The sequence below is a fragment of the Chiloscyllium plagiosum genome, chromosome 29 (assembly GCF_004010195.1).
Source record: "Chiloscyllium plagiosum isolate BGI_BamShark_2017 chromosome 29, ASM401019v2, whole genome shotgun sequence".
Classification (NCBI taxonomy): domain Eukaryota; kingdom Metazoa; phylum Chordata; class Chondrichthyes; order Orectolobiformes; family Hemiscylliidae; genus Chiloscyllium; species Chiloscyllium plagiosum.
In genome coordinates this window covers 35543228-35566103 of record NC_057738.1, presented here as the reverse complement: position 1 = coordinate 35566103, position 22876 = coordinate 35543228, and the positions used below count along the sequence as shown (strand labels likewise).

The 22876-nt window shown below is 43.8% G+C and overlaps 1 non-coding gene across 1 annotated transcript; it reads left to right on the top strand.

The window, feature by feature from the left end:
- The first annotated feature begins 21706 nt into the window (after nt 1-21706).
- Nucleotides 21707-21778, top strand: trnag-ucc. The gene has a single exon. It is a non-coding gene; the product is annotated as a tRNA-Gly (tRNA).
- Nucleotides 21779-22876: the final 1098 nt, after the last annotated feature.

Sequence of the window (22876 nt, the reverse complement as noted above, 5' to 3'; positions counted from 1 at the left end):
CATTGTCTGATCTGATCGGAACCTTCAAAGTGTTCCTTTGAAAGCATCCACATGCTGATGCCACTAGTTTGTTTTTCCTTCAGCTGCAATAATTGATGTCCTCTTTAAAACCAGCATGGAGGGATCACAATGCATGATCAACTTGTTGTGTCCGTTATCGCCATTTCAGGCACCATGCAAACCCAGAGTTGCAGGGCCCCACTGCCAATGATAAGCACGGCCTCAAGATGGCGACATTGAGCAGAATGCAGCAAACTATGGCAAAGCATGCTCCTGCAAAATATTACAAGGCTCACCAGACTGCTCTTTTCCCATCCAACACACACCATGCAGCAGAAAGACTCTCCCTGCTTATATGCATGCTGGCTGCATACTGGGGTCAGTAGCTAGCCCTTGCCACCCAGCCGGGAATCAAATGCTGGTCAGAGTCAACAGACTGGTTAGACCATAGATATCAGGATCTCCAGGTATCAGTCTGCACTGTTCACTGCATTCGGTCTCACATCAGAAGAGCACAGAAGGCATGAAACTCCTTCAGCCTGTGATACATTTCCCAATTTACAGGCAGCAACCACAGGGAGACGTGTGTGAAAGCTACTGAAAAGAACAATCATACTTGGAAATGAACCTACGGGTCTTCTTCTAGCTCCATTCTGAGGTATACAAGACAAGCTGGACCAATATGCCTGCTCTGTTCCCACTCATTCCTCCACCCCCTTAGTTAACAAGACAGCCATCACTTTCCAACCCCCTTTCAGCTCTGAAGGTGAGTCCAATTGAACTCAAAATGTTGCCTCTGTTCCTTTGTCCAAGATGCTGTCAGAGCTGCTGAGTTTCTCTGCACTTCCTCTTTTTATTTCAGATTTCCACCATCTGCAGCGTTATGCTTGAACACTAGCTTTGATATGTGAATGACAAAGTAATTGCAATATTGAAACCAGATGTACAGTCCAAAGCAGGTGGTGGGTGCAGGCACAGTAACAACGTTTAAAAGACACTTAGATAAGTAGATGAATAGGAAAGGTTTGGAGGGATATGGGGCAGGAGCAGGCAGGTGGAACTAGTTTAGTTAGGGATTATGTTCAGCATGGACTGGTTGGACCGAAGGGTCTGATTCCGTGTTGCATGACTCCGTGACTCTATGACTCTATGTCTGGTAAAGTACTGAGTTGGAGATAAATCACATGGGACAGGCCCTTGTTTTAATGTCTAAACATAGAGCTAATGGTAGTTGTCTTTTCCCTCGGGTAGGGGATATCAAGAAGAGGGGGCACATTTTCAAGGTGAGAGGTGAGAGGCACTAGAGGCAAATCTTTCACACAGAGGGTGGTGGAGGTGAAATGAACTTCTTGAGGAAGTGGTGGAGGTGGGTATAATTACAACGTTTAAAAGGCACTTGGATAAGTACATGAATATGAAAGGTTTGGAGGGATATGGGCCAGGAGCAGGCAGGTGGGACTAGTTTAATTTGGGATTATGCTCAGCATGGACTGGTTAAACCGAAGGGTCTGTTTCTGTGTTATATGACTCTATAAGCAGCAGTACTAATCCCATCTGCCTATCATGCCATTGATCTGATCTATTCTTAAATATTAGAACAGTCCCTGACTCAATCACAGTCTCAGGCTACATATCCAATACCTTTACAATCCTTTGTCCTTGAAACTGCTTCTTAGTTCTTGGCTGCATTTCTGACATTGAATTTAATGCCCACCTCCAGAAACCAAAACATTCTGCCAGATGCAACTCCGCTCATCTTCTGGGATCTGCTTGGTCTGCTGTTCTACCTGGAAAACCGAAATGGCAAACGGAATCCTTTGAACATCATAGGATCCTGATGCCCACAGCAAGAGGCATCTCTCAGACTGGCGCTCAGCATTGCCAACATTCGATGCTTCCACTGACAGCGTTGGCTAAGTTTGGCAATGCAATGGTTGTGAGCTTTGCCCCACCGTTTATACAGCTATACCCACACTGAAAATCACTGCCGTGAATTTAATCAGGGTCAGTCACAACCAATTTGGTGGGTGGATTAAGTTTAACCATAGTTTAAGAGGGAACATAACACACCAATTCAGATCTCGTTTGGTACAGTGATAGTGTCCCCACCTCTGAGGCAAAAGGTCTGGGTTCCAGTCCCACCTGCCCTGGACGTGTGTCAGGAAACATGTCTGAATAGGTTAACGAAAGTAACTCAGCACACTAGCAGCAAAATGGGCACTTGTTCGTGACGATAGGGTGATGGATAGGGTGAACAGCCAAGGGCTTTATCCCAGGGTTGGGGAGTCCAAAGCTCGACGGCATAGGTTTAAGGTGAGAGGGGAAAGATTTAAAAGAGACGTGAGGGGCAACGGTTTCATGCAAAGGATGGTTTCTGTAAGGAATGAGCTGCCAGAGGAGGTGGTGGAGGCTAGTACAATTACATTGAATAGAAAGGGTTTAGAGGGAAATGGGCCAAATGCTGGCAAATGGGACTAGATTTGATTTAGGATATCTGGTTGACATGGATGAATTGGGCCAGAAGATCTGTTTCCATGCTGTATATCTCTACGACACCAAAATGTACATGATGTCCTACCTAGACATGAACAGTCACATGCTGTCAAGCCTCTCGGAAGACAGGAATGGAGTGATTAAACCAGGGAGCTGTCATCACTATTCTGTGTCTAAGTATATAAATAAAAAGTTATGGGAATGACTGAGGGTGAGAGATTGTCACTCTTTGGTAAAATAAACATAGAAATGCAGCAAATTCAGAGCAGGGTACTGGGGGAAAGACAGTTAAAACACAGTGGTCCTTGGAAATGAATGTGCTTTAAAGTATACAATGTTATGAACCAGACCAAACGCCCCCAAAATATATGCAGAAGATAGCCAAGGCCTTAACATTTTCTTATTTTAAAGGTAAGTGTAAGGTGTTGTTTTCCAGATGCAAATTTAATTGCCCAAACTGTTCAAAATTAAGCAAAACACACTATTTTTACACTACAGTTAAAATACAGACAAAATAAAAAGAAAATAAAAGAATTGGTTTAACTGTAACTCTATCGAAATACAAAATAATATATATATTTTCTACTATCAATTTACTGTTCCAATATAGTAACATCCCACAAACACACCCTTGGCAAAGGCAAAATTCAGTAAAATAGGCTGTTTGATAGGCAATTCTCCAGTCCAGGATGCAAAACATCAACAGAAAACTCTGAGAGAGTGAATTGGCTCTGTGGGAGCTGAACCCCACCCATTCAGGCTGCTTCTATTGTTCCAACCATTGTACTGCTCAGAGACTCCATGGTAGGCAATCCATGAGGGGATCATGACATAGGCTTGAGTCGATGGAAGTAGCACAGTCCATGGAGACAGCAGTTTCAACACAAGACACTGAATATAACAAAAAACAGTACATGTGTAGCAAGAACCGTTTGGGTCAGAAAGTGCTGGTGTTGAAACTCCTCATATGGGTGTTCTTCTGTTGCATTCAGCCCTGGTGTCCTGTTCAGGAGAACACAGCTCTGGTTAAAGTTGCTGCAGCCTCTTCACTGACTCTCCATATGTCAGTAGGAGTTACCGTGCAATGCACTGATGGTCCTGCTGTCCCAGCAATTTCCTCATTGCTCTCAGCGTGAGTGCAACCCACGAGGTTAAAACAGCATTGCCCCATTATGAAATGGTTCTCCTGTATAAATTCGGCAGTTTCATTCCACTAAAATACTTGGAAGTTATAAAGCCATGGAGTTGTACAGCACAGAAACAGGTCCTTCAGTCTAATCCGTCCCTACTGACCAGATACCCTTTGCTGCAAAATGATGCTGGAATCTGTACCAGTTGTAATTTGGAAGAATGAGTTAAGATCTTTATTGAAACACATTAAGACGTTTGGTGAGTCGACAGGGTTAATGCGAAGAGGCTATTTCCCCCTGTGGGAGACTCTAGGGCCAGAGGGCATTACCTCAGAATAAGGGATGCCTTTTTTAAGACAGAGATGAGGAGGATGATGAATCTGTGAAATTCATGACTGCTGTGAGCTGATGTAGAATGTCCTACTGCCAAAATGGTAGAGTTGAACTCCCATTGAACAATTAAAAGTGAATAAAATGCCTCTATATTATTGACTCAACAAGGTGTAACTGTAACCCAGGGTCAAGAAGCCTCCCCAACTTTCTATTACAAAGTACTTTGAGCAGGTTTCCTAACTGTTTGTTTGTTGATTGTGGGGTGAAAGTGACTATCCTATACATTTAGCCTGATGAAATACTGACACTGAATGGAAACAGCTGATGTTAAATCAATTAATAAATCAGGTTTTATACTTTATTTACTGCAGGACAGCTAGAAATCGATTACAGGAACAAAGCTAATCGTCTTTGTATTGTTAGTTAAAAGTAAAGTCGCTGGAGGCCAGCACTTTGTTTTACACATCTAATGCATCAGGTCTCAGGAAACACTTGACTCATTGACAGAGTGCGTTAAAACAAAATGATTAAATTCTTTAATCCCCATGGCTATTCTGGGTGAAAGGAAACTGCGATGGTTGAAGATACACAGAGCTGTCCACAAATGTAATGTGGAGGCAGGGTCTGACCATATCTATGTAACTTGATAGCTGTGCTTCCCAATCACTCAGCTGTGAATGGCACAGCTGAGCATGAAAATGAACCAATTGTAGATCGGGTTCACCAATCTGAGTTATATCGTTGGTAGAATTGTCCTAATTGCTCTCAGCAGCCCCAGGACAATCGGGATGGGTGTATGAATAGGAAGGGTTTAGAGGGATATGGACCAAATGCCAGCAAATGGGACTAGATTAGTTTAGGACGAGTTGGACCGAGGAGTCTGTTCCCATGCTGTACATCTGTATGACTCTCTGACAGCACAGCACTGATGCATGGCTTAAATATTCACTGTCTCTATCACACTGAGCATGCTTCCGCCAATGGGGCCTGTGACCTGGGCCATTGAGCAACTGCAAAGACACAACAACATGCAGGCAGTCTGAGGATGGATGGAAACTACCAGCATTTAAAGAGGGGGTAAAGGACAGTAAAGATTTCCCAATAACCACAAAGTTTGCATTGCAAACCAGCCATCCAGCCAACTGAGCTAACTGACACTACCCACCCCCCCCCACCCCCGAATGTGAATATGGAATGAACTGATTGGATAATATAATTAAGTGTACAAACTTGAATATAATTAGATAGTATATCAACATGGAATGCAAAGTAGAATGAACACTGTTGGAACAAGATAAGAGTGTGGGTAAGCTTTTTATTGGACAGCTCTTATTTGCACAAATAGTATAAATCCATTGTTTTGTAGCAAATTGGAGCGTTTTTGGTGAATTTGGGAATAAAGCCTCAGACAAAGAAATCTAAGTATCAAAGCGTTGACAATGTTCCTTTACAGTCTCAAGCTGTTACGCTGTTGGATCGCACGTACCACAGGTGTGGCCTTTCCAGCCCACAGTGCCTGTTGTCCCACAGTTGTCCCACCCTTCTGCATGCTGGGTGCCTTCACTCTCGGCCTACGTTCCATCCAATTGTGTTTTCTCCTGTGCGGAGGGCGAGTGGTGGTAGAGACCTCTAGAACCGGATGTCAATGGTATGCCGATAGGACTCTGGCAGCAACCATGCAGCTTATAGGGAATGTTGCTTATGGCCAAAGGATCATTCTGATCAGTGACAATATATTGGAGAGGCCACAATATCAGGCCTATTTGGGGCCTCTTTGGAGTGGGCAGCTGATCGACATCACTGTCTAGCATGGGGAGGTTTCCAGGCAAAGGGAATTTTACAGCCTGCCATCGATGTGTGTTGGAAGGATAGGCAGGTCAAGACTCAGTCAGTTTAGTCATGTTCTAATAGCAACTTCCTTGGCCATTGAGTTCCAGAGCTTCTGAATCTGAGCCAACAAGACCTCCTTCCTTCAGAAGGGGACACAGGAGGTTGGCCAGCTCTTACCAGGGATGAGGAACTACATCCAGGAGAGGTTAGAAAGGTTAGGGTTGTTCTCCTTAAAACAGAAACAGTGACCAATTAATAGCTAGCGGACATCAGTACTCCGCCACCATCTCCCTAACATTTTCTTTCAGGGCTGGGGATTTGCTCCTTGCCGTGCCCTCATTTCCACAGTAGCTTGACAGAAACTGCATTGGCACTGAAACATGGGTTATTATCACACATTTCACCAAAATGAAGCATCTCCGAGGAAATGCCAGCCTGAAATTCCTTTGCTGCAGTGAATCAACATTGGCTTACTGATATGGTCTTTCAGGAGAAAGTAAGGTCTGCAGATGCTGGAGATCAGAGCTGGAAATGTGTTGCTGGAAAAGCGCAGCAGGTCAGGCAGCATCCAGGGAACAGGAGAATCGACGTTTCGGGCATAAGCCCTTCTTCAGGAATGATATGGTCTTTCCTAAATACCTGCTGCTTGTTAGATGTCCAACCCCTGCATGATGTGGAAGAGCTGGTGTTGAACTGGGGTGGATTTAGTTAAAAATCACACACAACACAGCTATGTGCAGGACTTAACTCCAAAATTGACACATACTTCATTTCTATTGTGTTGGAATCTTTCTTCCCCCAGTCTTACTGACAGAATACCTGATAATAAAGGAAAATGTCATACACCAAAAAAGAGCAGTCTGACACATGAAAGTAGGATACTGCACGGGCTGTCAGGCATAGAAAGAGTAGTGAAGACAAAATGGGCGGCACAGTGGTTAGCACTGCTGCCTCACAGCGCCAGAGACCCGGGTTCAATTCCCGCCTCAGGCGACTGACTGTGTGGAGTTTGCACATTCTCCCCATGTCTGCGTGGGTTTCCTCCGGGTGCTCCGGTTTCCTCCCACAGTCCAAAGATGTGCAGGTCAGGTGAATTGGCCATGCTAAATTGCCCGTAGTGTTAGGTAAGGGGTAAATGTAGAGGTATGGGTGGGTTACGCTTCGGCGGGTCGGTGTGGACTTGTTGGGCCAAAGGGCCTGTTTCCACACTGTAATCTAATCTAATCTAAAAACACCAGGTTATAGTCCAACTGGTTTGTTTGGAAGCACTAGCTTTCAGAGCGCTGCTCCTTCGTCCACCTGATGAAGGGGCAGCACTTCAAAAGCTAGTGTTTCCAAATAAACCTGTTGGACTATAACTTGGTATTGTGTGATTTTTAACTTTGTCCAGCTCCTGCATGTCCCCTTTTTTTTATATCAACCCTGCCCTGCTGTGTCATTTGATTACATTTACATTCTGAATATTTGCAATTCCATAATTGATATTCTGTCACTTCCACCTGTTAATAAATATAGATTCCCTACAGATATATATAAAATCTATTTACACATTAATAATTCATTGCTATGCTTAATTTTGCACTGGTTATAGTTTTTTTGTTAAATGAAGCAAAGCTTCATAATTTTAGATTTTATGACTCAATCTGTGTTCTTCAAATTAGGTCTTCAGAAGAATTTATTATAAAATATGCTGAATGTATGATTAAATGCTCTCTCCAAAGTTAGTACCAGTATTTTTTTTATGCTGAACATTTATAATGCTGAAGTATTTACACTCTGGAGATTTTATATCAGGAATACATTAAACATGCAAATAAATGTTTTGTTTGGCAAATGATTTGTTTTTTTTCCACTCTCATCACACTGAATTTTGTCTGTGGTAGGGAATTAAACTCTAACTCACAATAGTTACTAATCTAAAATTCAACACTGGATATGGTGTGTGTTGAAGTCTTCTCCTTCTCTCCTTCCTCATCCCTTTCCCTATCCCAAGGAATAGTATATCGACCTGAACGTTGAGGCAGGAATAAATGTGAGACTGTGAGCAATGTCATTGTTTCTCAGAACCATAGCAACACTCTCTGGAATCCTCACGCTCAGATTAATATGGAAATCAAAAAGTGATTCGAACCTTGGCCGGAGGGTATGCTGCTGAGGGACCACTCAGAGTCCAATAAATGGAAGTCAATTGAATTGTGGAGAACATCCCATCATTGTCCCTGTTGTGGCTCTCAGTGGGTAGCACTCCCACCTTTCAGTCACAATTTCTAGCTCAGAACGTCTTCCAGAAGATTCCACTGCAGGACGTGCGGCACTACTAGAGTGTTCGCCTTTCGGGTGAAATATTAGAATGGGGCGCCCATCTGATGATTCAGTTAAATGTAAAAGATTCATGGCACTATTGTCAAGGAGGGCAGGAGTGCTATTCCTGGAGTCATTGATAATGTTTGTTTTTCGATGGACATCACACAGGAAAAACAGGTAATCTGATTCATTAATACATTGCTTTTTGTGGGAGCTTGCTGTGTATAAATTGGCACCCATGTTTCCTACATTGCCAGTGTAACGTTTCAAAAGAACTTGGTTATAAAGCTCTGTGTAACAATCTGCAGGTTGTGTAAGGCACCATATAAATGCGAGCCTTTCTTTATTGTTCAACCACTGAAATTACTGTAATGTTTCAAAAGTACTTCATTGGTTTAAAGCTCTGTGAAATGATCTGTGTTTCTTCAAGGCACTATGTAAATGCAGGTCTTCTCTTATCATTCAACTACTGGAACTACTGGTGAACATTTGCGGTCAAGTTGGTAGAAAGGCTGGCAGACACAAAGCTTTACGGCATCATGGGTGATACCAGGCTTCTATATCCCAACTGTACCAACTGCTGAAAGTCTAATCTCTTCCGTTACAATTTAATTCTTGGAAATACGGAATCCTAATGTGCAGCCAGGGTTGTTGAGTCAGTGTGGGGTTTCTGGGACACTGCAATCAGATTATAAAACTAGGTCAGTGAAGGTAGCCCTTTGATTCATTGGTCGAGATCCAGTTGCACAGTGTGGAATAGAATACCCCTGATGATGTTGAGAGTTTGTCCCAGCTGAATGCTAACATTGTTTAATTGCTTTATTTATTCAAAGAGCCACTAAGTGATGTTACTCACAGGGACAGAAGAGAAAAAAATCACCAGTTATTAAGCCACAGCTGTCTGCTAAATGGCAACAGAAACATATTTAACTCCTGCGATGACATAACAAGTATGTCGAGGAGATGTACTTGCCTTACTGCTGTTACAGGGATTATGACTTTCTCCAAAACCCCTGAGGTTTTATCAGCTCTTATCTAAGTTCATGTTACCAACTTGTCTCCAGGTGTCAATCATATGGGAAGCTGGAAGCTTTGATCATTTCAGAGCTTCTCTCTGTCAGAGATCCCTGGCTCAAACATGACAAATGAACCGAAAATAGGAACCGATGAAGAGAATTTTGTGATCATCACATGGTTTATGATTTCTCTGTGACGACTGAGCAAACTTATCCTCAGATTACAGCTCGTTCTGTCTGAATTTGGGATGATTAGATTAGATTAGATTCCCTACAGTGTGGAAACAGGCCCTTCGGCCCAACCAGTCCACACCAACCCACTAAAGAGTAACCCACCCAGACTCATTTCCCTCTTACTAATGCACTATGGGCAATTTAGCATGATCAATTCTCCTAACCTGCACATCTTTGGACTGTGGGAGGCAACCGGAGCACCCGGAGGAAACCCACGCAGACACGGGGAGAATGTGCAAACTCCAATGATAGAAATCGTAACTATCTGGCTGTACTCCTGATGATTTTCAAACTTTCTTCAACGGTATGGAAACAAAACTGAACCGTATTAAGAGATGGGCAAAAAATACTTGACTTGCTAATGATACTAACATCCCATGAATGAATCATAGACAGAAAGAAAAATCATGTGAAAGTTCTTAGAAGTTCCAGAAAGCTTCGAGAAATACCCCACAGAAGCAATACTTTAGCTCAACCGATGAAGGCATTGTGCAACCTTTCTGTGGCTGAGGAATGACCCTGTCAGGTTGAAGACCAGCATCTCCCAGGAACGTGCCACCTCCAGCATGTGAAACTTGCTGCATTTTGTCTTCACTTCTACAGCTGTGCACGCGATGAGATTCTAGAATGTATTTCAAAAAGCTGTCAGGAACTAATGCAGTGGGCATTAAGTTGAACTCCATTCTTCAAAGCTCTAAGAAATATAGGTCCATGCAGTTTACACAAGCTCCCTTCAAAGACCCATCTCTCATTAATCTAGAGGCATTGGGGATCAAGCCTAAAATCTCATGCATGCACAGCACCATCTCCATCTCTAAACGTCACCATGTACTACGACCTGAGGAGAAACAAAGATGATTCCATAAACTCCATGCACTAAGCAGAAAAGAAGTTTGATAATGATCAATGTGAGCATCTTCTCGAACATTGCCTTTCTTCTGCGCCTTCCCTGACAATGATATCATGCAGCTTCAATGATGGACCGGTACCTCCTTGGCATATTTGATGAGATCCTAACTGCTGCCTGCGTGGTATAGTTCAGATACCAGCTCTATTAGCATGGAGCTATTGTGCCCATGACCAAATGAACCATCTGAGATATCTTCAGTAGATTCGCTGCCTCCAAATCTTTAATCCTTTCAGTGCTAATTGCCTTATCCGGCAATCCTCAATAATATGTTGAGGTTTTCATTTCCTGGCTGCCTCCGATAACTCTGTGGCATGAACAAGCTTCTCAGTCTCTGCTGCTATGAATCAATTCTTCCCCGAAAACTCCAAGATGGCCAGCAACACTGACTGGATCTGTCTCATTACCCTCAGCTGCTACCAAATCAAATGCTTCAGTGTGACTATGATTATGGAAATAAACCATATGTCCCAGTGATTAAATTAAGCTTGAACTGAGCACACTTTTGAAAAAACAAAGATCACATCCCAATAAGTTAGAAACAATGAGCATACTAAAGATGTTTACATTATTTGAAATGCAGTGATAGGTAAATCATTTGTGCATGAGGCAATTTGGGAACTGTGTCAAGAGAATGGAATGCACACAGGTGAGGTTTATTCATAACCAGAGGTTAATGGTTTGAAACAATAATTGAGATTCATTGAGTGCTCGCGCTTCACACATCCAGGATGTCCACACTGTCAGAGAAACGAACCTCATGAAAACAGACCCTTCAGTCCACCTTGTCCATGCCGACCAGATATCCCAACCTAATCTAGTCCCGTTTGCCAGCACCTGGCCCATATCCTTCCAAACCCTTCCTATTTCATACACCCATCCAGATGCCTTTTAAATGCTGTAATCGTACCAGCCTCCACAACTTCCTCTGGCAGCTCATTCCATACACGTACCTGTGAAAATGTTGTCCCTTAGGTCCCTTTTAAATCTTTCCCCCCTCACCTTAAACCGATACCCTCTATTTTTAGACTTCCCTACCCTGGGAAAAAGACCTTGTCTATTTACCCTATCGATACCCCTCATGTTTTTATAAACTTCTACAAGGTCACCCTTCAACCTCTAACACTCCAGGGAAAACAACCAATGAACCCAGGGGCAGCACGGTGGCTCAGTGGTTAGCAATGCTGCCTCACAGCTCTGGGGACCTGAATTTGATTCCAGCCTCAGGCGACTGTCTGTGTGGAGTTTGCACATTCTCCCCGTGTCTGTGTGGGTTTCCTCTGGGTGCTCCGGTTTCCTCCCACAATCTAAAGTTGTGCAGGTTAGGCGAATTGGCCAGGCTAAATTGCCCCATAGGGTTCAGGGCAGTGTAGGATAGGTGCATTAGTTAGGGGGTGGGTTACTCTTTGGAGGGTTGGTGTGGACTTGTTGGGCCGAAGGGCCTGTTTCCACACAGCAGGAATTCTAATTCAGCCTCTCCCTACAGCTCCAACCTTGGCAACGCCCTTGTAAATCTTTTCTGCACTCTTTCAAGTTTAATAACGTTTTTCCTGTAGCAGGGAGATCAGAATTTATTTTGTATTCATTCACTTTTAGACTTTTAATTTCAGATTTTTTTGTTATTGAATTCAAACTCCACCATCTGCCATGGCAAAATTAGAACCTGGGTCACCAGAGCATTACCTGGGTCTCTGGATTAATAGTCCAGCGAAAACACCACAAGACATTCACCTCCCCCCTAATCAAACAGTATTCCAAAGGTGGCCTAACCAACATCCTGTATATCCACAACATGACCTCCTAACTCCTCTACTCAATGCATTGACCATTAAGGGCAAACATACCAAACGCCTTCTTCACTGTCCCGTCTACCTGCGACTCCACATTCAAGGAACTATGAACCTGCAGCCCAGGGTCTCTTTGTGCAGCATCGCTCCCCAGGACCCTACCATACTCTGATGGGAGATCTTCACCTGCCTGGATGGATGCAGGACGTTTTACAGGACAAAGCTGCCCATTTGATTAGCACCGCATCCACCACCTTCAACGTTCACTCCCTTCATCACTGACGTGCAATGGCCGCACTATCTATCATCTGCAAGACTCACCACCCTGACTTGGTCCTTCAATGTCACTAGGTCAGAATCCTGGAACACCATCCCTAAGGGCATTGTGGGGTCTATCTAGAGTAAAATGGATGGCAGTGGCAGAAGAAGGCAGCCCTTTTCAAGGGCAACTGGGGATGGACAATAAATGCTTGTCTATCCTGTGATGCCACATCCTATGATTGAACATCAAAGAGGATCCCAGTGCAAGAACTCACCAACGTACCTTTGACAGCACCTTCCAAATCCATAACCTTCACCATCTAGAAACGCAAGAGCATCAGGCACAAAGGAACACCACCACCTGCGAGTTTTCCTCCATCCTGACTTGGAAATATATCATTGTTCCTTCAGTGCGGCTGGGTCAAAGTCCTAAAACTTCCTGTCACATGGACTGCAGTCATTCAAGAAGGCAGCTCACCCCTACCTTCTCAAAGATGAGGAAGGGATCAACAACAGATTCTGGCCTCGTCTGTGATGCTCACACCCTGTGAAGGAATTTTAAAAACTGGGATTAATTTAATACAATGTGTAGACTTGATAAAACAAGGTTCACATTTATGGGGAACACTTATGGGGAATGCAGCTTAACCTGAGAGTGGGATGTAAGAATTGCGTCGGGAGAAGAGATTAAGAAAAGGATATGCCTGTATTATTCAGCTCTTAAGAAAGGGTGAACACACCCAGTTGCTAACTGGAGAAACAGCTGTATGAATCTTCCGTTGTTTGCCAGACTCAAAGACAAAATCATAGACAGCTTATCTGACTTAATTCAATTCACAAATGTCGTGGAAAGGATTATAGACAGTCATTTGGTGGCGCAGATCATAAGAATTGCTAAATGATGACACATTTCGTCAAAGTTTTTCACCTACACTCATCAGGACATTTACAAACTGTACTAATGTAGGGGGGACAATAATTTGTACTATATGAATCATCCTGTAATGAAAGGATTATTCCATTATACAGGGCTGATGTTAACTATGTATATTGTTAGTCTACACCATCAGGGATGCAAGGGGTATATGACCATAGACTCTATCGAGAAAAAGAGAGATGGTTCTGTGTTCAGCCTCATGCTAAACCTTATGTTGCAAACAGTTTGAAGCATATTTAATAGAAGATAAACTTACCAACAGCCTGGAGTCCAGCAGTGTGAATTGATTCTGACCAAGGGTGCCATCTCTTCTAAGACTCTTTACAATGTGAACAGAATGTCAAGTAGTACAAATACAAAAACAGAAACATTTATTGACAGAGCTCCTTTAATATCATAAATCATTCAAAGCACATTACACTGAATGTTACCAAACAACCTTAAGAGAAAGTGAGGACAGCAGATGCTGGAGATCAGAATCAAGAGGGTGGTGCTGGAAAAGCACAACAGGTCAGGCAGCATCCAAGGAGGAGGAGAATCGATGTTTCGGGCATGAGCTCTTCTTCAGGAAAAACATTTAAGACCAACCACAAAAGGCAATACAAGGACAGATGACCAAATTTTGGTCAAAGAGGTAGGCCTTCTATTAAACAAAAGAAAGATAAAGAGTTGTAGGAGGGAATTTCAGATCGTAGGGCCCATCAGTTGGGCTGCCAATGCTGGAGATGTTAATATGAGTGATTGTTGTATAAGGGTATAAGGACCCTGAAGGAACTTTGTGATGATGTCACACAGTTGCACATCACTGGGTTTAAGTTCCACATTGTGGGTGGAGTTAAAGCACTGGAACTCTAGACTCTGGATGAAAGTGAACAAAACTACAGTAAATTACAACATGCACATCATCACACCAGGTAGCTAGCTCTTGTTCTTTCCCCGTGTAACCATCATTCAGGGCCTGGTATAGCTAGGATTGCTATTTGTTGTATTCAGTATCAGTGAATAATAAATAGCGTTACTTTGAAGTCTAAACCCAAAGACAGTCCTTGATATTGCCTTCTCCTCAATCAGTCTGTCTGGAATCTGAACTTCCAAGATAGTATCAAACCACAGAGAGGAATATGCAAGAGGTAGGAATTGGAGGAGTGCAGAGATTTTGAACTTTCCAATGTTAAAACCTTTTTATTTTATAATGCAATTAGTCCATCGCAAATAAAAGGCAGTAATCCTTGTTCCTGATCATTCCAGCAAGAATTGATTTTAAAGCTAAGTAGAACTACAGTTTAGGTAGTATCAATTATTCAATTTGATTAACTTTTGAGAAATTCCATTCATTACTCTTCTTTCTCTTTAAATTTAAAGTTGCAACTCGTACAAGCTCTTCCTTACTGTTCTCAGCACAAATTCATAATCAATAGGAACTGCTGACATAAATTCAAGATGTCACGGGATGAGAAAAACTGTTTCCATGCAGCAAGTGGTTAGGGTATGGAATGCACTGGATGGAAATGTGCGGGAGCCAGGTTCTGTTGAGGTATGAATGATTATTTAAATGTGAAAGGTTACAGAGAAAACGCAGCAAGTTGGCATTAATTTAAAATATCCAGAGAGCTGGCACATGATGGGCCAAATGGCCTCCTTCCGTTTCAAATCATCTCTGTGATTCTGTGGGCTCTCAGAAGGGTTTTGATGAACGCTGATTGTCAATCGCCGACAATTATCACTTGTAACAGGATTCTCAGGTCCGTTCTCATACATTTAAGAATCTTGACCAATTCCTCAATCTCAACTGCAGGTACATTTCACCGTCAGTTTCAATGAATGCATTGGTAAAGAGGAGATGTAGGCCCACAGTTTCCTGACCAAGAACCCTTGTGAATTTTACACTTTGGCAGTCCTCACTAACATTACTAACAGGAATTCCTGCTCTAAAGTGGCAGAAATTGTGGCCTTTCCAATTCAACATAATCATCATAAAGTGTCCCTCCCTCAGTCAAAAATATCCTTTTTTTTTTGTCCGCATCTTCCTGTGAATAGACAAGGAGCCTCATGAGGAACTTGAAGACTATAATCAGTAAGAGAATCAAAGGTTATGGGGAAAAGGTAGAGAAACAGATTGAGAATGATTCAGATCAGCCATTGAGTGGTGCAGTGGCTCAGTGGTGAGCACTGCTGCCTCACAGCGCCAGGGACCTGGGTTCAATTCCTGCTTGGGTGACTGTCTGTGTGGAGTTTGCACACTCTCCCCATGTCTACGTGGGTTTCCTCCCATGACCCAAAGACGTGCAGGTCAGGTGAATTAACCATGGGAAATTGTCTGTAGTGTTAGCTGCATTAGTCAGGGGTAAATATAGGATAGGGGAATGGGTCTGGGTGGGTTCCACTTCGGAGGGTCAGTGTGGACTCGTTGGGCCAAAGGGCCTATTTCCATACTGTAGGGATTCTAATCTCATTGAATGGGAGAGCAGACTTGATGGGCTGAATGGCCTACTTCTGCTTCTGTGTCTAATGGTCTTAGATGAACATAATAAAGGAGAAAGAAATGATGACAACAGGACAGACAGTTAAAACAACTCCACCCTGATCAGTCACAGATAAAATGTGGAATTCTTTATTCTAATCTATAGCAACCAAATAATTTATTTAAATAGAAGAATTCATCAAAACAAGAATGAGTAATTTTTGGCAGCTCAGAACTTATGTATCACTGAAAAAAGGAAACAGTTTTCTGAAGCTTTCTATTTGGGACTCATCAGGACAAAGTAAAAGGAATCAACAATTTATACTGTATAAGAGGAGAGTGCTAGTTTAAGAGGAGAGTGCTGGATCGCATTTTCACAGCATTGCAAATCAGAGACAACCTGTCTTGCTTGATTTTAAACAAAGCTTGGTAGTTAACTGTCAATCATCATCTAATTGGTACGGTCGCCATGGCAGTGGAACAATGGGATCCATCTGGTGGGGGTTTGGGTCTTGAACTTGTTTAAAAGTACAGGCTGCACCATTTTTATCAATCCCATTGGCCTTCAGGGAGCTGAGTGGATAGTACAAAGTGTTCTTGAGCGATCGAGCAGACTGTGTAGCCCAGCAACCTCATCCACCCGTTGTGGATGTTTAGATATCCTCCCAACATATGTTAATGATGTGATCCACACCTTCACTCCAAATAGGCTGGGGGCGTAGTCACTGGCACCCACTAATTTATGTTTCAGTGGCTGAGTGAGGCAAAGTGTTTTAGGTTCCTCAATTATTTGCCAAGTTTAGGTTGCAGGGACAAAAATTTGGTTCAGTGTCTTTTTGCATCTCTATCCCACAGGGTTCTTAACTGCATACCCTCTGGGTTCCTCCTTCTGTCTCTTCTTGTTCTACTGAGATGGGAGCAATGTATGTTCTTTCTCTGGTTCCAAGACTTATCTAAGACTTCAGCAAAACTGACCTGTTTTTTCTTTGTTCCTGAGCTTCCTCTTTATTAGACTTAAAATTAAAAGATTCATCAACCAGGTTGCTTTAATCAAATTTATTGAGCAACAAGGAGAAAGTGAGGACTGCAGATGCTGGAGATCAGAGTCGAGAGTGTGGTGCTGGAAAAGCACAGCAGGTCAGGCAGCATCCGAGGAGCAGGAGAATCGACGCATCAGGCAAAAGACCTTCATCAGGAATGAGGCTTGTGGGCCGGGAGCAGTACTGAGAGATAAATGGGAGGGGTGTGGGCCTGGGGGAAAGGTAGCTGGGAATGTGATAGGCAGATGAAGGTGGGGGAGAAGGTGATAGATCAGAGAGGAGGGTGGAGCAGATAGATGGGAAAGACAATGGATGGGTCAAGAGGGCAGTGTCGAGTTGGAGGCTTGGGACTGGGATAGTGCGGAGTGAGGGGAAATGGGGAAACTGGTGAAATCCACATTGATCCTGTGTGGTTGCAGGGTCCCAAGGTGGAAGATAAGGCGTTCTTCCTCCAAGCGTCGACTGGTTAGAGTTTGGCGACGGAGGAGGCCCAGGACCTGCATGTCCTTGGTGGAGTGGGAGGGGGAATTAAAGTGTTCATCCAAAGGGCGGTGGAGTTGGTGGGTGCGGGTGTCCCAGAGATGTTCTCTGAAATGATCTGCAAGTTGCCGTCCTGTCTCCCCACTGTAGAGGAGACCACATCGGGTGCAACAGATACAGTAGATGACATTGGCGGAGGTGCAGGTAAATTTCTGTCTGATGTGGAAGATCCTTTGTGGCCTTGGTCAGAGGTGAGGGGAGTAGTGAGGGGAATAGCAGGTTTTGCAATTCCTGCTGTGGGAGGGGAAGGTGCCGGGGTGGGGGTGTATATGGAGGTTTGTGGGCAGGAAGGTGAGGACCGGGTGGTGGTGGGGGGTTCTGTCCTTGTTGAGTTGAGAAGGGTGGGGTTCAAAGGCAGAGGTGTGGGAAGTGGAGGAGATGAGCTGGAGGGTATTGCCACCCACGTGGGAGGGGAAAATGTGGTCTTGGAAGAAGGAGGCCATCTGGGATTGTCTACAGTGGAATTGGTCATCCGAGGAACAGATGCAGCGGAGGCAGAGGAATTGGGAATAAAGGATGGCAGGGTGGGAGGAGGTGTCGTCCAGGTAGCTGTGAGAGTCTGTAGGTTTGTAGTAGATGTCCGTGGTTAGTCAGTCACCGGAGATGGAGCTGGAGAGATCCAGGAAGCGAAGGGAGGTGTCTGAGATGGTCCAGGTGAATTTGAGGTCGGGGTGGAAGATCTAGCAGCCATCTCCTCCCCACTAAGTGGTTTTCCTCCACCTTAACGTTTAATCCTTCCTGCAATATCGCACGGGTAATCTTTGAAAAGGACGTTCCATAGCTCACTGCTGTAAGAAATCTCGCACATTGATTTTGGAATCACTTCATCAACATGGGGACAACACATAAGTTGCCGGCAGTACCAGATCCGACGTGAAGCAAAGTGCAAGTAGACAGTCACGTAGCCCTTTGTTAGCCTTTGGATTGCTTCTTGTTTCACTTTGTAGGTAACATTATATCCTCGGCCTAACTTTACATACCGCTGCTCAAAAGCTTTGTCTCTCAGGCTATGTGTACAAGCTCAAGGTACACTGCCAATCAACCTCTGCCCTTGTATCATAGCGAATTCTGGATCAATATGGACACAATATCATGAAGGTCTGCATACTTTAAGAAATTGTCAATTCGCATATATATCTTTGCACTTCACACACACATGCAAATACACACTCTCACGCACACACACACAAATACACACTCTCAGACATACACACACACAGACATACTCTTTCTCACACACACGCACAAATATACACTCACACATGACGCACACTCGCAAACACACACGCACACATGCACACACACTCTCACACACACTCACACACATATGCACACACTCTCTCTCACACACACACACACACTCTCTCTCTCTTGCACACACACACCAAACACACACACACACATTCAGGTAAATCAGATTGATAACTTTTATCTTTTGTAGGAGAATGGATTTAGAGTCTATTTCGTGAGGGATAGATTGTGCACAATTGTGGCTTCAAAAGTAATGAGTTTGCATTCGTGGGCTTGATGTGCCCAAGGTGATAGTCTCCATGATAGAACACTGGTTATAAATCCCTGTCAAGTTGGCCTCTTATCACATGAATTACTGGGCACTAAATAAATGGATCTGCCAGTCGCCAAGGTAATTAAACAGTGAGAGGTGTGAGTCAAGCTTAAAAACAGCAGTGTTCTGAGCAGTTATCATCTGGTCACATCCCTGAACTCAAAACCAGCTGTCACAGCGAAAATACAAAGTCAATTATTCTCACTGGACTGAGAGTGGAGGAGGTGGAGAAAGCAAAAGGAGGGAGCCACAGTCAAAACTCAATTTGTAATCAGAAAGTGAGCTGTTTCGAATAAATAGTGAGATGTGGAGAGAAATCAGAGTTAATGTTTCAGGTTGAGTGACCCTGTTCTGAGGAAGGGTCACTTGATCCAAAATGTTAACTCTGATTTCTCTCCACAGATGCTGCCCAGACTTGCTGAGCTCTTCCAGCAGTTTCTAATTGACAGCATCTGCAGTTCTTTTGGTTTTTAAATAGTGAGATGTGTTGCACTAACCAGAATTCGATTTGCAAAATCATGAAACGAAAAGCTGAGGAGGGCGTTGGATTGGGCTGGAAAGGATTAGGAAAGGAAATCAGCTGCCCTTTCTTGGTCTGGTTTATTTGTAATTCCAGATCCACAGCAACACAGTTATCCCCCTGAATGCCCTCTGAACAAACCCATCAATAAGCCATTCAACTGCAGCAAATCACTCCCTCAGTGATGTTAGGAATAGCAAGAAGTGGGGGGCTTTTAATCCTGAGAATGGATAATAGCTTAGATAATAGCTTAGAGCAGCAAACTAGTAGGTTAATAAAGGAAGACTATCTGGTCGCTATCACATTAACGTCTGGGGGACCTTGCTTTGCCTAGATTGTGTGCTGCACTTCCGACAGCAATGAGACTTCATTGATGGCAAAGCCCTTTGAAACATTCAGAGGTCATGAAAGGCGCTACGAAAATGTATGTCTGTCATTTTAAAAACAAATTCCAGGTCAAAGTGCTGAAACCATGGCCCAGAATTGCACCAATCCACGCACACGTGATCTACTGAATAATGGCTGCTGTCTGGAGACATGTTGTGAGATGAAACTTCCAGTGATACACTTAATCGAGTTGGCAATCCTAAACGTGGGAAATTAGCTAGAACTGATAAAATGGGAGGGAATGACCTTGTGGGATTAACTGCCAGACTATTAGAGACCCAGATCATTTGCTGGGAACCTGAGTTTAAATCCCACCACAACAGATGGTGGCATTTGAATTTAATGAAAATATGGAATTTCTGATGATGATCATTTAACCACGTCTGATTGTCATAAAAACCCAGCTGGTGCACTAACCTTACCCAGTCCAGCCTAGAAGTGACTCCAGACCCACTGCAATGTGGGCTACCCTCAGGGCAATTATGGATGAGCAATAAATACCTGCCTAGCCATTAACGCCCATATACCACGAGCGAATAAAAATAAGAAAACAGAATTCAAAAACACAATTTATGAAATGAGGGAGTGGTGACTCAGGGGTAATGAGAATCCAGCATGTATTTTTGTCTCTCTCTATGGACGGATATACAAGAGGTGGCGCTGTTTGACCACCTATGACATGTGTTTTGGGACCAACGTTGGCAAATTGATCCCTGTGATTTGAGACTGACTGCTACTCTCTGGCTGCTGCTCTATTGGGATTATTCCTCTCTGTTTTATTTAGTAGCACTGGTTGCTTGCATACAGTTCTCAGCAGCTGAAGAAAATTCCCAAGTAAGTAGCCAGATTCCCGATGACTGGTGAGCAGAAAAAAAAATCGATCATCAAAACCTCCACAGTTCTAACAGGACTAATCAATGCAGGAAGCATGTTCCCGATGATGGGGGAGTCCAGCTCCAGGGGTTACAGCTTTAGGACTTAGATAAGGAGATATATCTTCAACCAAAGCCTGTTGAATTCTCTGCCACAGAAAACAATTGACTCCAAAACTTTCAAGGTGGAGATAGATGTACTTCTTAGGGCTAAAGGGGTTGAAAGGTTCGGGGGGACAGAGCAGGCTAGAATGGCTGAACGGCCCACTACCAATTCTACTTCCTATTCTTCTCATGACAAAAACATGCCCCTGCGTATCATCGAATCACAGAGATGTACAGCGCGGAAACAGGCCCTTTGGCCCAATTCATCCATACCGACCAGATATCCCAACCTAATCTAGTTCCATTTGCCATCACTTGGCCCATATCCCTCAAAACCCTTCCTATTCTTATACCCATCCAAATGCCTTTTAAACTCTGTAATTGTACCAGCCTCCACCACTTCCTCTGGCAGCTCATTCCATACGTTCATCATTCACTGTATGAAAATGTTGCCTCTTAGGTCGCTTTTAAATCTTTCTCCTTTCACCCTAAACCTATGCCCTCTTGTTCTGGACTCCCCTACCCCAGGGAAAAGACCTTGTCTATTTATCCTATCCATGCCCCTCATGATTCTATCAATTTTTATAAGGTCACCCCTCAGCCTCCTACACTCCAGGGAATTTAGCCCCAGCCTATTCAGACACTCCCTCTTGTTCAAACCCTCCAACCCTGGCAACATCCTTGTAAATCTTTTCTGAACCCTTTCAAGTTTCACAACATTCTTCTAATATCTGGAAGTCCGGGATTCTCCTGGTTAAGGGAGACTCGAAGGGTTGGGTGATGGCAATGTCATCATGGTACAAAACACAGGGGTCAAAGCTGGCTCTGTTTTGTTTAGCAATCCACGTTCCCTCCACACAGACTCTATCCCATGGCCAACCTCCCTCCCAGCATCATGAATGGCAATGATGAGATTCATTCTCAGCAGAATTAAGAGTTAGCCATGAGTGTGATTCTACCCTTGTATTCTCTCCATACCCAAAGGGTGATGGTGGTGTAGTGGTGAGCATAGCTGCTTTCCAAGCAGTTGACCCGGGTTCGATTCCAGGCTAACACAGTGATGGGGTTTCTAAAACTGACTTGGTCGGCACGGTGGCACAGTGGTTAGCACTGCTGCCTCACAGCACCACATCACGATTCCTGCCTCAGGCGACTGACTGTGTGGAGTTTGCACATTCTCCCTGTGTCTGTGTGGGTTTCCTCCGGGTGCTCCGGTTTCCTCCCACAGTCCAAAAATGTGCAGGTTAGGTGAATTGGCCATGGTAATTTGCCCGTAGTGTTAGGTGAAGGGGTAGATATACGGGAATGGGTCAGGGTGGGTTACACTTTGGAGAGTCAGTGTGGACTTGTTGGGCCAAAGGGCCTGTTTCCACACTGTAAGTAATCTAAAAAATATTCAGATAACTGGCTGGTCTTCCAATTCATGCATTCTAAATGTCTGCAACCCTTGTTCCTCGCCCATTCATTCAATATCTCGCGCTGGCTAATGCCCACTGGCTCCCAATTCAGCAACACTTCAGATTTATTATCCTGGTGCTCAAATCTCTCTCTCTCTCCATATATATATATATATCCCTATGACCTCCTCCAGTCCTAAACCCTTTGAGTAACCAAGCATTGGGTACCGAACGAGGGGGACACAAATCACTGATCTATTAATCAGGAAGGCAGCTAATTTTCTGGACATGGGTTCAAATCCTGCCACGGCAGATGATGGAATTTGAATTCAATAAAAGTCTGGAATTAAGGGTCTCATGATGACCATGTGTTGATTGTCAAAAAGCCCATCTAGTGTCCTTTAGGGAAGGAAACTATGATCCTTATCTGGTCTGGCCTACTCATGACTCCAAACCCAATAGCACTGTGGTTGACTTTTAACTGTCCTCTGGGGAATTAGGGGTGGGTAATAAAATGCTAGCCTAGCCAGAGATGCCATCACTGCAATTAAAAAAAATTCCCACCTCTGGCCATTTCCCCTTTCAATTTACAGCCCTCCCTTCAGGCAGGTTTAACCCTGTGCTCAGGAATTCCCACACCAACTCTGTCTCACTGACGAGTGTCTAGTTACCTGTCTCCTTTTTGTTTGGCCTAGTGACAATCATTACCAATTATGCTGCTGTTGTGAAATTCCTTGGGCTGTTTTATTGTGTTCATG